This window comes from Equus asinus, chromosome 8 (assembly GCF_041296235.1).
Source record: "Equus asinus isolate D_3611 breed Donkey chromosome 8, EquAss-T2T_v2, whole genome shotgun sequence".
NCBI lineage: Eukaryota > Metazoa > Chordata > Mammalia > Perissodactyla > Equidae > Equus > Equus asinus.
This window is the reverse complement of record NC_091797.1, coordinates 78,290,766-78,299,807: the sequence shown is the minus strand read 5'-3', so window position 1 is coordinate 78,299,807 and position 9,042 is coordinate 78,290,766. Positions and strand designations below refer to the sequence as shown.

At 50.6% G+C, this 9,042-nt stretch overlaps 1 long non-coding RNA gene across 1 annotated transcript; it reads right to left on the bottom strand.

Annotated features, from left to right (window-relative positions):
• Window positions 1-378: 378 nt before the first annotated feature.
• Window positions 379-2,578, bottom strand: LOC106842268 (uncharacterized). The gene is made up of 3 exons (XR_011505338.1): window positions 2,442-2,578; window positions 1,764-1,874; window positions 379-509 (listed from the first exon to the last, which is right to left on the bottom strand). It is a non-coding gene; the product is annotated as an uncharacterized lncRNA (long non-coding RNA).
• Between the last annotated feature and the right edge of the window lie 6,464 nt (window positions 2,579-9,042).

The following is a 9,042-nucleotide window of genomic DNA, read 5'->3' as shown; positions in this document are numbered from 1 at the left end:
CGCTGTTACTTCCGCCCCCTTCCAAATCATTCTCCACACAGGATCGCTTCTCTGCTTATGGCAGTTATAAACCCATCAACGGTTTCCTGGACCTTAGAGTAAAACCCAAAGTCTTATCGGAACCTGTGAGGCCCTGTCTGATCCGGCCCTGACCTGCCTTCTAGGCTCATCTCATATGGCCCCGCCTCTCCTCTGTTTCTTCCCAGCTACCTTGAGACGAAGATGGTATGTTACGTTCCTAGGGCCGCCCTAACAAAGTGCCACAGACTGAATGGCGGAGACAACAGAGATTTATTGTCTCACGGTCTGGAAGCCACAAGTCTGAGATCAGATGTCTGCAGGTGGCTCCTTCCGAGGGCTGTGGAGAAGGATTATTCCAGGCCCCTCTCCTCTTCTGGTGAGCACTGGCCATCTCGGGCATTCCAGGGCTCTAAAGGCATCCCGGATCTCTACCTTCGACTGCAGACGGCGGTTCTCCCCGTGCACAGGTGTCTGTGTCCAACTTTTCCCTTTGTAGAAGGATGCCAGTCACACTGGTTTAGGAACCACCCTCATGACCTCATTTAAGTTGATCGCCTCTGTAGAGACCCTGTCTACAAATCAGGTCCCATGTTGAGGTCCTGGGGTTAGAACTTCAACATATGACTCTGAGGGGGGCACAATTCAACGCCTAGCACGTGGTTTTGACTTGCCAAGCTCCTCCCCCTCGGAACCTGTGCGTGCGCTATTCCCACGTGTGGTGCACCCTCCCAGCCCTCCGAATGACCAGGCCTCCCCTCCTTTAGGTGTTAGCTTTTATGTCCCCTCCGGCCCCCACACTGAATGCTAGTGGCCCTGAGCTCCCCCTGGCCCAGCCATTTGCTGTTATTCCTTGCCCCAACTCTTTGGTCCCTTCCTAACATGTAAGACAACTTGCCATCATTTTATTTTTTTAAACTCCTTGAAGTTTAAAAAAGTTTATTTGTTTAAACTCCTTGAAGCCAGGCTTCTATCCTCTGTCGCCAGATTTGTGGAGCCAATGACTGAGTTCACCGTATCACACCACAGAGCTCGAATCAGACCCCAGATGTCTCGCCTCCTAATTTCTATGGCCTTCCACATTCCCTCCCTAAGAAAGCTTCTTTCTAGTTGAGCGTTCCTATGAAATGGGCCCCAAACAAGGAGTTCTGCATAGCCATTACGGACAAGAGATTAAGCGTATGTGCTATCTGGGTTCAAATCCCAGCTTCTCCCCTTACTGGCTGTGTGAACTCAGTTCAGTTCCTTACCCAATCTGTGCTTCGCTTTCCCCTTCTGTAAAATGCGGTGGTAACGGTATACACCCAATGGGGCCGCTATGAAAACTGAGTGTAATTTAGGAGATAATATTATCTCCTTGAATATTCAGCTGGTGCCACTAAGTGCAAGGTGCTCCAAGGGACACACATGAGCAGGACGGTGTCCTGGCCTTCAAGGAGCCTGCTGTAGATGAGCAGAAATCTGGCAAGTATGCCACAGCGCCTGGCCAGGCAGTGTGGTGCAGAGGTTATGTGCGTGGGCCTGGAGTTAGCCTGCGGGGGTTCAAATCCCAGCTCTGCTGCTGCCAGGCTGTGTGACCCAGGGAAAGTTACTTGACATCTCTGAGCAGTGATTTCATCTTCTGCAAAATGGGATCATAATAGTATCTGCCTCTCGCAAGACTGTTGGAAGGATTAAAGGAGCCAGTGCTTGTCAGTGGGCGCTGTCTGCGGTCTCTGTGTTAGAGCTTTCCCACCCCTGCTCACCTGCAGACCGTGTAGTGGCTCCTTCCTGCCTCCTGCGTGCATTTGAAGGTGGGGACTGTTTTCCTTCATCTGCACAAGGCCTGGCCCAGAGAAGGCCCTCCACACAGACTGCTGGAATGAATGAAGGAGTGAAGGAATGAACGGAGGCTGGCAGAGTAAACCCAGGCCGACTTGGCACAACGGAAGGCAGGCACTGGGCACCTTCGCCGGCATGGTGCCAGCACCTCGCACGTCCCTGGAATGTGCAGGGCTTTCACAAACACCAGCTGAATGAATCGGCAAGGGCAATGAGGAGCACGCACAAAACTCCCGGGGGAGTCAGGCGAGGGCATGCCAGGAATGGCTTTAGGGACAGGTGGCAGTGGCGATGGACCTTGGAAGGGCAGAGCCGGCTGGCCTGCCCCGTGGCCTCTGTCTCTGAGCGCTGAGGCAAGGCTGGAGAACGCCGCCTCAAGCACAGGCTGCCTGAGTTAGAGGAACGTGCCTGTGAGACACCTCCAGACGCAGGTTACAGAACCTCGACACACAGGATCGGGGGTTCACTAGCTCATCAAACGCGTGGAGGGCGGCCAAGCCCTGGATCTGTTACACCAGCTGCTCGACAACCTCACCAAAGACCTGGTCCAGAAGCCCTCCCAGGGGTTCCCCTCATGCTCCACGAGGCCGATGATGACTCACCTCCCAAGACTGGAGATGGGCCTCACCACCCCCAGAAACTCAAAGAGGGTGAGTATCCGGTCAATTGTGCTGCTCTCTGAGCAAAGAGATGACTCATGACTGGTCACAGCCAATCATAGCGATCCTGTTCCCCTGTGCAAGAGATGGATCAGGGATGGTCATGTGACTTGATTTTGGCCAGTGAGATGAAGAGGGAAGTCTGCTGGAGGATTCTGGAGATGATTTTACCCCCTGAAATGAAAAAGGTGAAAATGAGAAAGCTCTTTTTGCTCCTGCCCGCTTCCTTCCTTCCTCTCAGAATGCCTCTGTGTGAAGATGTGAAACACGGTGTCACAGCAGCCATTTCGTGATCCAGAGGGACAATGTTGTTGACATGCTGAGGATAGCAGAGTAGAGAGAAAGAACGTGGATCCTTGATGACATAGCTGAATCACTGAACCAACCTTGGAATTCTTTATCTTATCTCCAGACAGCTAATACATGCAATAAATAAACCTTTATCATTGAAGTCCCATTAGTTGGGTATTCTATTACTTACAGACTAAAGCATTCCTAACTGATAAAGTCTCCAACTCTTTATCTAACCTTACTTCCCTGTATACACTTCACATTCCTTCTTTGCTGGTAATAGGTAAGTTTGGGGCTGCTGGTGGCTGTCTCTTCTACCATGTGGAAAGAGACCACTTGAGAATAAAATCAATACAGAAAAAAGCAGACAGGAAAGATAGAGAGGGACCAATCTCTAATGTCTTTGTCTGAGCCTCTGGATCCAGCTATGCCTGAAATCAACCCTACTCCTTGACTTTGCAGTCACATAAACCAATAAATTCCATTCTTCCCCCACCCTCCTTTTTTTAAATCCAGGTTCTCTTGATTTTCTGTTACTGAAAGAGTCTTGATTAACATATTATGACCCAAGGTGCCACTTCAGGGCCTTCTCTCACATCACGGATCATCACAAAATATTTGTCAAGGAGATGCATTCACTGCTTTCCCCCATCTTTCCTGCTTCCCAGACTTCTGAAGGCTACCCCCAATCAGTGTCACTCCTCAAAAGAAGGGCAGGAGAGGGGATGGGAAGAGACAGCTGGCACATCAGGGCATGGAAAGTCATCATTGCTGGGTTTCTACAGTGTGCAGAGCATTAGACCATAGACTCTTACAGAGTTCAAACCTGTATCGGTCACGATCCGCTCAGGCACGAGTGTCAGAATCCAACTCCAACTGATATCAGGAAGAAAGGGAACTGCTTAGCTGTCGCCAAGGGAAGTCCAGGCGCGGAGGCTGCCTGGGGACCGCTGTCCCACATCTGCCTATCTCACGTACCACCCGAGCTCAGTTTTCCCTCTGGTTGACTTCACTGTCTTGTCTGCAGGCAAGCTTCTTCCAGGTGGAGGGTGACAGGGCGCGGCAGGGCCCCCCACAGCTCCAGGCGCTCCTCACACCAGCTCACCAGCCGCTTCTCTCTCCCGCCTCCATGTAAAATCCCAGGTCTTCACTCTCTTTAGCCCAGACTGGGCCACATGCCTCCATCTGGGACAGTCACTCTGGCTCTGACTGACCAGACCCACGTGTGGCGCTGTGGCCAATACGGCCATATGATCACAACCCCCATAAGGGGGAGTGGAGGGTCCCCAGAGGGCGGCGGGGAGTGGGTATCAAACAGGGGGGTCAGGAATGCTGGGCAGGCAGGCGAAACAGCTGACATCCACCATAAAAGCAGCCCACCACGAGCTGGGACTTTAAAAAATCGTGATGGATTCCATTACCTGCTGTGGTATTCCGTAAATATTTTTTGCACCTTATTAAATGCCATGAGCTATGAGTTAGGAGTTGGAGCAATAGAGGTGATCAAGCAAAAGTCTCTGCTCCTAAAGATGTCATGATCAAACGAGTGGTTGGAAAGGTGAACTGGCTACTGTGGTTCACTGTCATAAAACACTATGCTCTGGGACACGAGAAAGTGTGTACTTCAGTATACCAGTCGTAGGAGTTGAAGAAAGCTACAAAAGAGAAGTGCAATTTGAGCTAAGCCTTGAAGTTCAAGTACGGAGACTGGCAGGTGGGAAGGGCTGGGATGGGGGTCATTCATCCGAGGAAACTGCAGGAGCAAAGGAACAGGGAGGAGGAAGCGCCTGGTGGACCCCGAGAGTGCCTGGGGATTCCCAGGTGGCTAGAGTGGGGCCGTCACGTGTCTGGGTGGGGTGGTGGGCCCTCAAAGATGTCCCCGTCGTAATCCTCTGACCCTGTGCAGATCACCTTACGCAGCAAAGGGACTCCCTTCTGCAGAGGTGATCCAGTTAATGACCTTAAGATGGAGAGGTGGGCCCTAAATGCAACCACAAGGGGCCTTATAAGAGGGAGGCAGGAGAGTGGAGTCTGGAGAAGGTGACGTGACAGTGACAGCACACGGAGGAAAGGCTGTGGGGCCAGAAGCCAAGGAATGCAAACAGCGTCCAGAAGAAGGCAAGGGGCAGATTCTCCCCCAGACCTTCTGGAAGGAACCAGTCAGGCCAACACCTGGAATTTAGCCCCAGAAGACTCGTTTTGGACTTCCGCCCTCCATGACTGTACGATGATACATTCGTGCCGTTGTAGTCCACCACGTCTGTGGCGATCTGACACAGCAGGAATAGGAAACGAACAGGGGACGATGGCTGTGGGAAGAGAAGAGGGTCGGCTATGGAGATTTTCTCTCCCGCCGCAAAGAACTTGGACTCCATCCCCTCAGCACAGGGAAAGGAGACTCGTAAGGGGAGCGTGCCCAGACGGGTGTCTTAGAGAACTCTGGCGGGGGAAGGAGGGGTGGGGTGTGGGGGTGGGGTGTGTGCACAGCCACAGGCTCGGTGCTCCTGTGAGCTGAGGTAGCACGCCAGAGCGGGAGGAACCGAGTCCTTTTCAACTTTAACCAATCAGACCTCCATGCCGAGGACCCAGTGCCCAGTGCGGGGGCTGCTTCTCCATCTCCACCCTGCTCCACCTCTCTGCGTCAGACTCAACCCTCACCACGTGCCAGGCCTCGTGCTAAGCTCCTGACAAGTATGAGGAAACAACATCCTCGTTCAACCCTATAAGGGAAATACTGTTATCTCCTTTTGACAGATGAGGAAACTGAGGCACAGAAAGGCGAGATAACTTGCATATGGTCACCCGGCTAACAAAGAGCACAAGTGCACAAGGGGTGTTCGTCCCCAGGCCGTCTTGATGGGGAGTGAACTTACTGGCCAGGAAGAGGGAAGCTAACGGATGTGATTCTGGACACACGGGTCTGGAGGTTCTGCAGGACGTCTGGGTGGAAACAAAGGTGAGTCTGGGCTGAGAACAGGAGAGCTCTGGGGATTCGTCACTGTATACGGGTGGCAGAGGCTGTGGATGTACAAAAGAACGTCCAGGAAGAGTGCAGATGAAAGACGACGTGAAGGCTTAAGACAGAATGTGAACAACAATGGCAGCTGGAGCAGGAGTGAACGGGAAAGAGCCGTCTGAGGTCAGAGGAGGGCCCGTGGGGAAGACGTCCAGAGACCAGTCTCATCGAGGGAGCAGGGAACGGTGGTGAGTGGTATGGTATGGGGCCAGGAGGTCACGCAGTATGGGGATGGAAGGAAGGCCACTGCCCTGGGCATTGGGTCGTTGGTGACCACTGCCGGAGCACTTTGAGTGGACTGGCTGGAAGCCTGGTTACCGAGGACTGAGGAGGGTACAAAAAGTCGGGGGGCGGGGGGCAGCCAGTGTAGTCTAGAAGATTGGCAGCAAAAGGGAGAAGAGCGATGGGCCGAAGCTCAGGACGATGCAGAACGTTGTTTAGTCTGTGGTTGGGAGGCGACAGGCACGCTTACAGGGAGCAGTAGAGACGCTGAAAGTCAGGTAGAGATCTGTCGCTTTCACCGTCTCCTTCCCCAAGTGCAACTGTCCTTTGGGGAACTGTCCTTCTCCACTCCCTGGGCCGCAGCCTCCCCCAACTTTGGAAGTAGTCATGTGACTCAGGCCTGGCCAATCAGCTTGTTCTAACGCCTGACCACAGCGGCGGGTTCATGAAAGAACACGTGACACGGTTCTGTCCAATGAGCGCTGGCCCGGGGGCTTCCGCTGGAATCCTGTCTTCTGGGATTGCCACGCTGCTGAGAATGGCAGCCTGGAGCTAAGGGGGGCTGTCTTTGCTGCCACGTAAGGAGGACCTGCCTGGGAATGAAGTCAACACGGACGATAACAGAGCCGAGAAATGGAGAGGGACTGAGTCCCAATGACATTGTGTGAGTCCCCGCGTCTAACACAGTCCTCAGCCAGTTCGTGCTAAATTTTTGTGCCACTTGAAACTGAGAGTCCTGCCTAATATGAGGACGAGGGAGAAGGATGTGTCTTGGACAGGGGTGACCACTGTTCTCGAGCTGTTTACTGGCAGGCCCTGGTTCCTCACTGGCTGTTGCAGGACACTTCGGTTCTTTGCCACATGGGCGTCTCCATAAGTTGCCTGAGTGTCCTCATGACGTGGCAGCTGGCTTCCCCCAGGGTGAGTTGTCTAAGGAAGAGAGAGCAGGAGTGCCAGCCCAGAGGATGGTGTCAAGATGGCGGCGTAGGTGCTCTGAACTTCCCCTCCCACAGACACAACAAATTTACAACTACTCTTGGAACAATTACCCCTGAGAGAGAACTGAAAACTGGATAAAAAGAGCCCCCACGACAAGGGACAGTACTGACTGAGATGGAAGAGGCAGAAATTCCCTTCTGGAGAGAAAAAAGCCACCTTTGTGCCACAGTGCTTCACGGCCTGCCAGGAGCAATCTTAAGGAATTCCAGAAAGAAGAGAGAAAATGAGAAAGATGAGTGTTTTCCAGAATGGATGAAAGATATACAGCTTCAGCTTCAAGAAGCACAAGTTCCAAGTAGTATAAACAACATAAATCCACACCAAAACACACTGCAGAGAAAGTGCAGGGAGGAGAAGAAAGAAAGTAGATATCAAAAGCTACCAGAGGGGCTGGCCTGGTGACACAGTGGTTAAGTTTGCATGTTCCGCTTCAGTGGCCGGGGGTTCACTGGTTCAGATCCCGGGTGTGGACCTATGCACCACTTGGCAAGCCATGCTGTGGCAGGCGTCCAACATATAAAGTAGAGGAAGATGGGCATGGAGGTTAGCTCAGGACCAATCTTCCTCAGCAAAAAGAGGAGGATTGGTGGCAGATTTAGCTCAGGGCTAATCTTCCTAAAAAAAAAAAGAGCTACCAGAGAGAAAAGATAAGTTACCTACAAAAGAAAATAATCAGACCAAACCAGACTTTTCCAAAGCGTTGGTGGAAACAAAAAGGCAATGGAATAATATTTTCAAAACCCTGAAAGAAAATATCTATAACTTTATATCCGGCTGAATTATCATTAAAATACAAAAGTAAAATAAAGACATTTTCAGACAAACAAAACCTACCAAGAGCAGATCCTATCTATGGGAGATTCAGGAAGAAGGAAATATATTTCAAAAGGAATGCAAGAGGAAATGATGAGCAAAGACACATGCAGTTAAATTTACAATACTGAATATGTAAAAACAACTAGTAATTACTAATTTCTGGTAACAAAACAAGGTGAAATAAAGTTTTGGCAACAGTATCAAGAAAAAAAAAGGGTGCCAGCCCAAGGTGGAAGCCACAGTCTTTTTAATAACCTAATCTTGGAAGTGACATACCATCACTTCTGCCATATTCAATTTGTTTGAGGCTAGTTACTAAGTCCAGCCCAGTTACAAGGGGGCTAGAATTAAGCTCTTAAAGGGAGGTGTATCAGAGAGTTTGTGGGCATATTTTTTAAACCACCATACCACCAGTCAAGCTTCCCCCTGCCATGTCATTCATGAGATTTGGGTCACGTGGCAATACCTGAACCAGTCAGTGGTGAAGGGAGTGGATCATCCTAAGATGAGTCACCTGTGGGGCTGTGTGGAGGAGGGGAGATGCCTGAACAAAATCGGTGTTCTGGGAGAAAGGAAAGCATGGTGCTGGTGAGGAAGCAGCAGTTGGTACGACAGGCAGCACCAGGGGTGAGTAACTGTGCAAGGCAGGGAAGGTGTTTCAAAGGAAGAGGAGCTAAATTTAATACTTAGTAAAGTCCCAGATTTTAGTAGCATGTATTTACCAGAAGAAGAAAGAGAATGAGATGAATGGAATTTCCTTTCTGACTTGGAACCCTGTTTTGTCCTCTCTGCCCTAGAAATTTTGTAATTTGCGTTTTCTAAAAAGACACAATAATCTTTTTATCGCTGCGTCTTTGCAAAAATGGTAACTATTTCATAATGAAATTCAAGGTTGTGCTAATTAAAGGGTCTAAGATGAAGCCAAGACAGGTTTCCTTTCTTTAATTGAAGTGAAATTCACATAACGTAAAATTAACTTTTTTTTTTTTTTGAGGAAGATTAGCCCTGAGCTAACATTGGCTGCCAGTCCTCCTCTTTTTGCTGAGGAAGATTGGCCCCAAGCTAATATCTGTGCCCATCTTCCTCTACTTTATATGTGGGACGCCAGCCACAGCATGGCTTGACAAGTGTTGTGTAGGTCTGTGCCCGCGATCTGAACCAGCCACCAAAGCAGAGTGTGCTAAATTAACCACTACATCA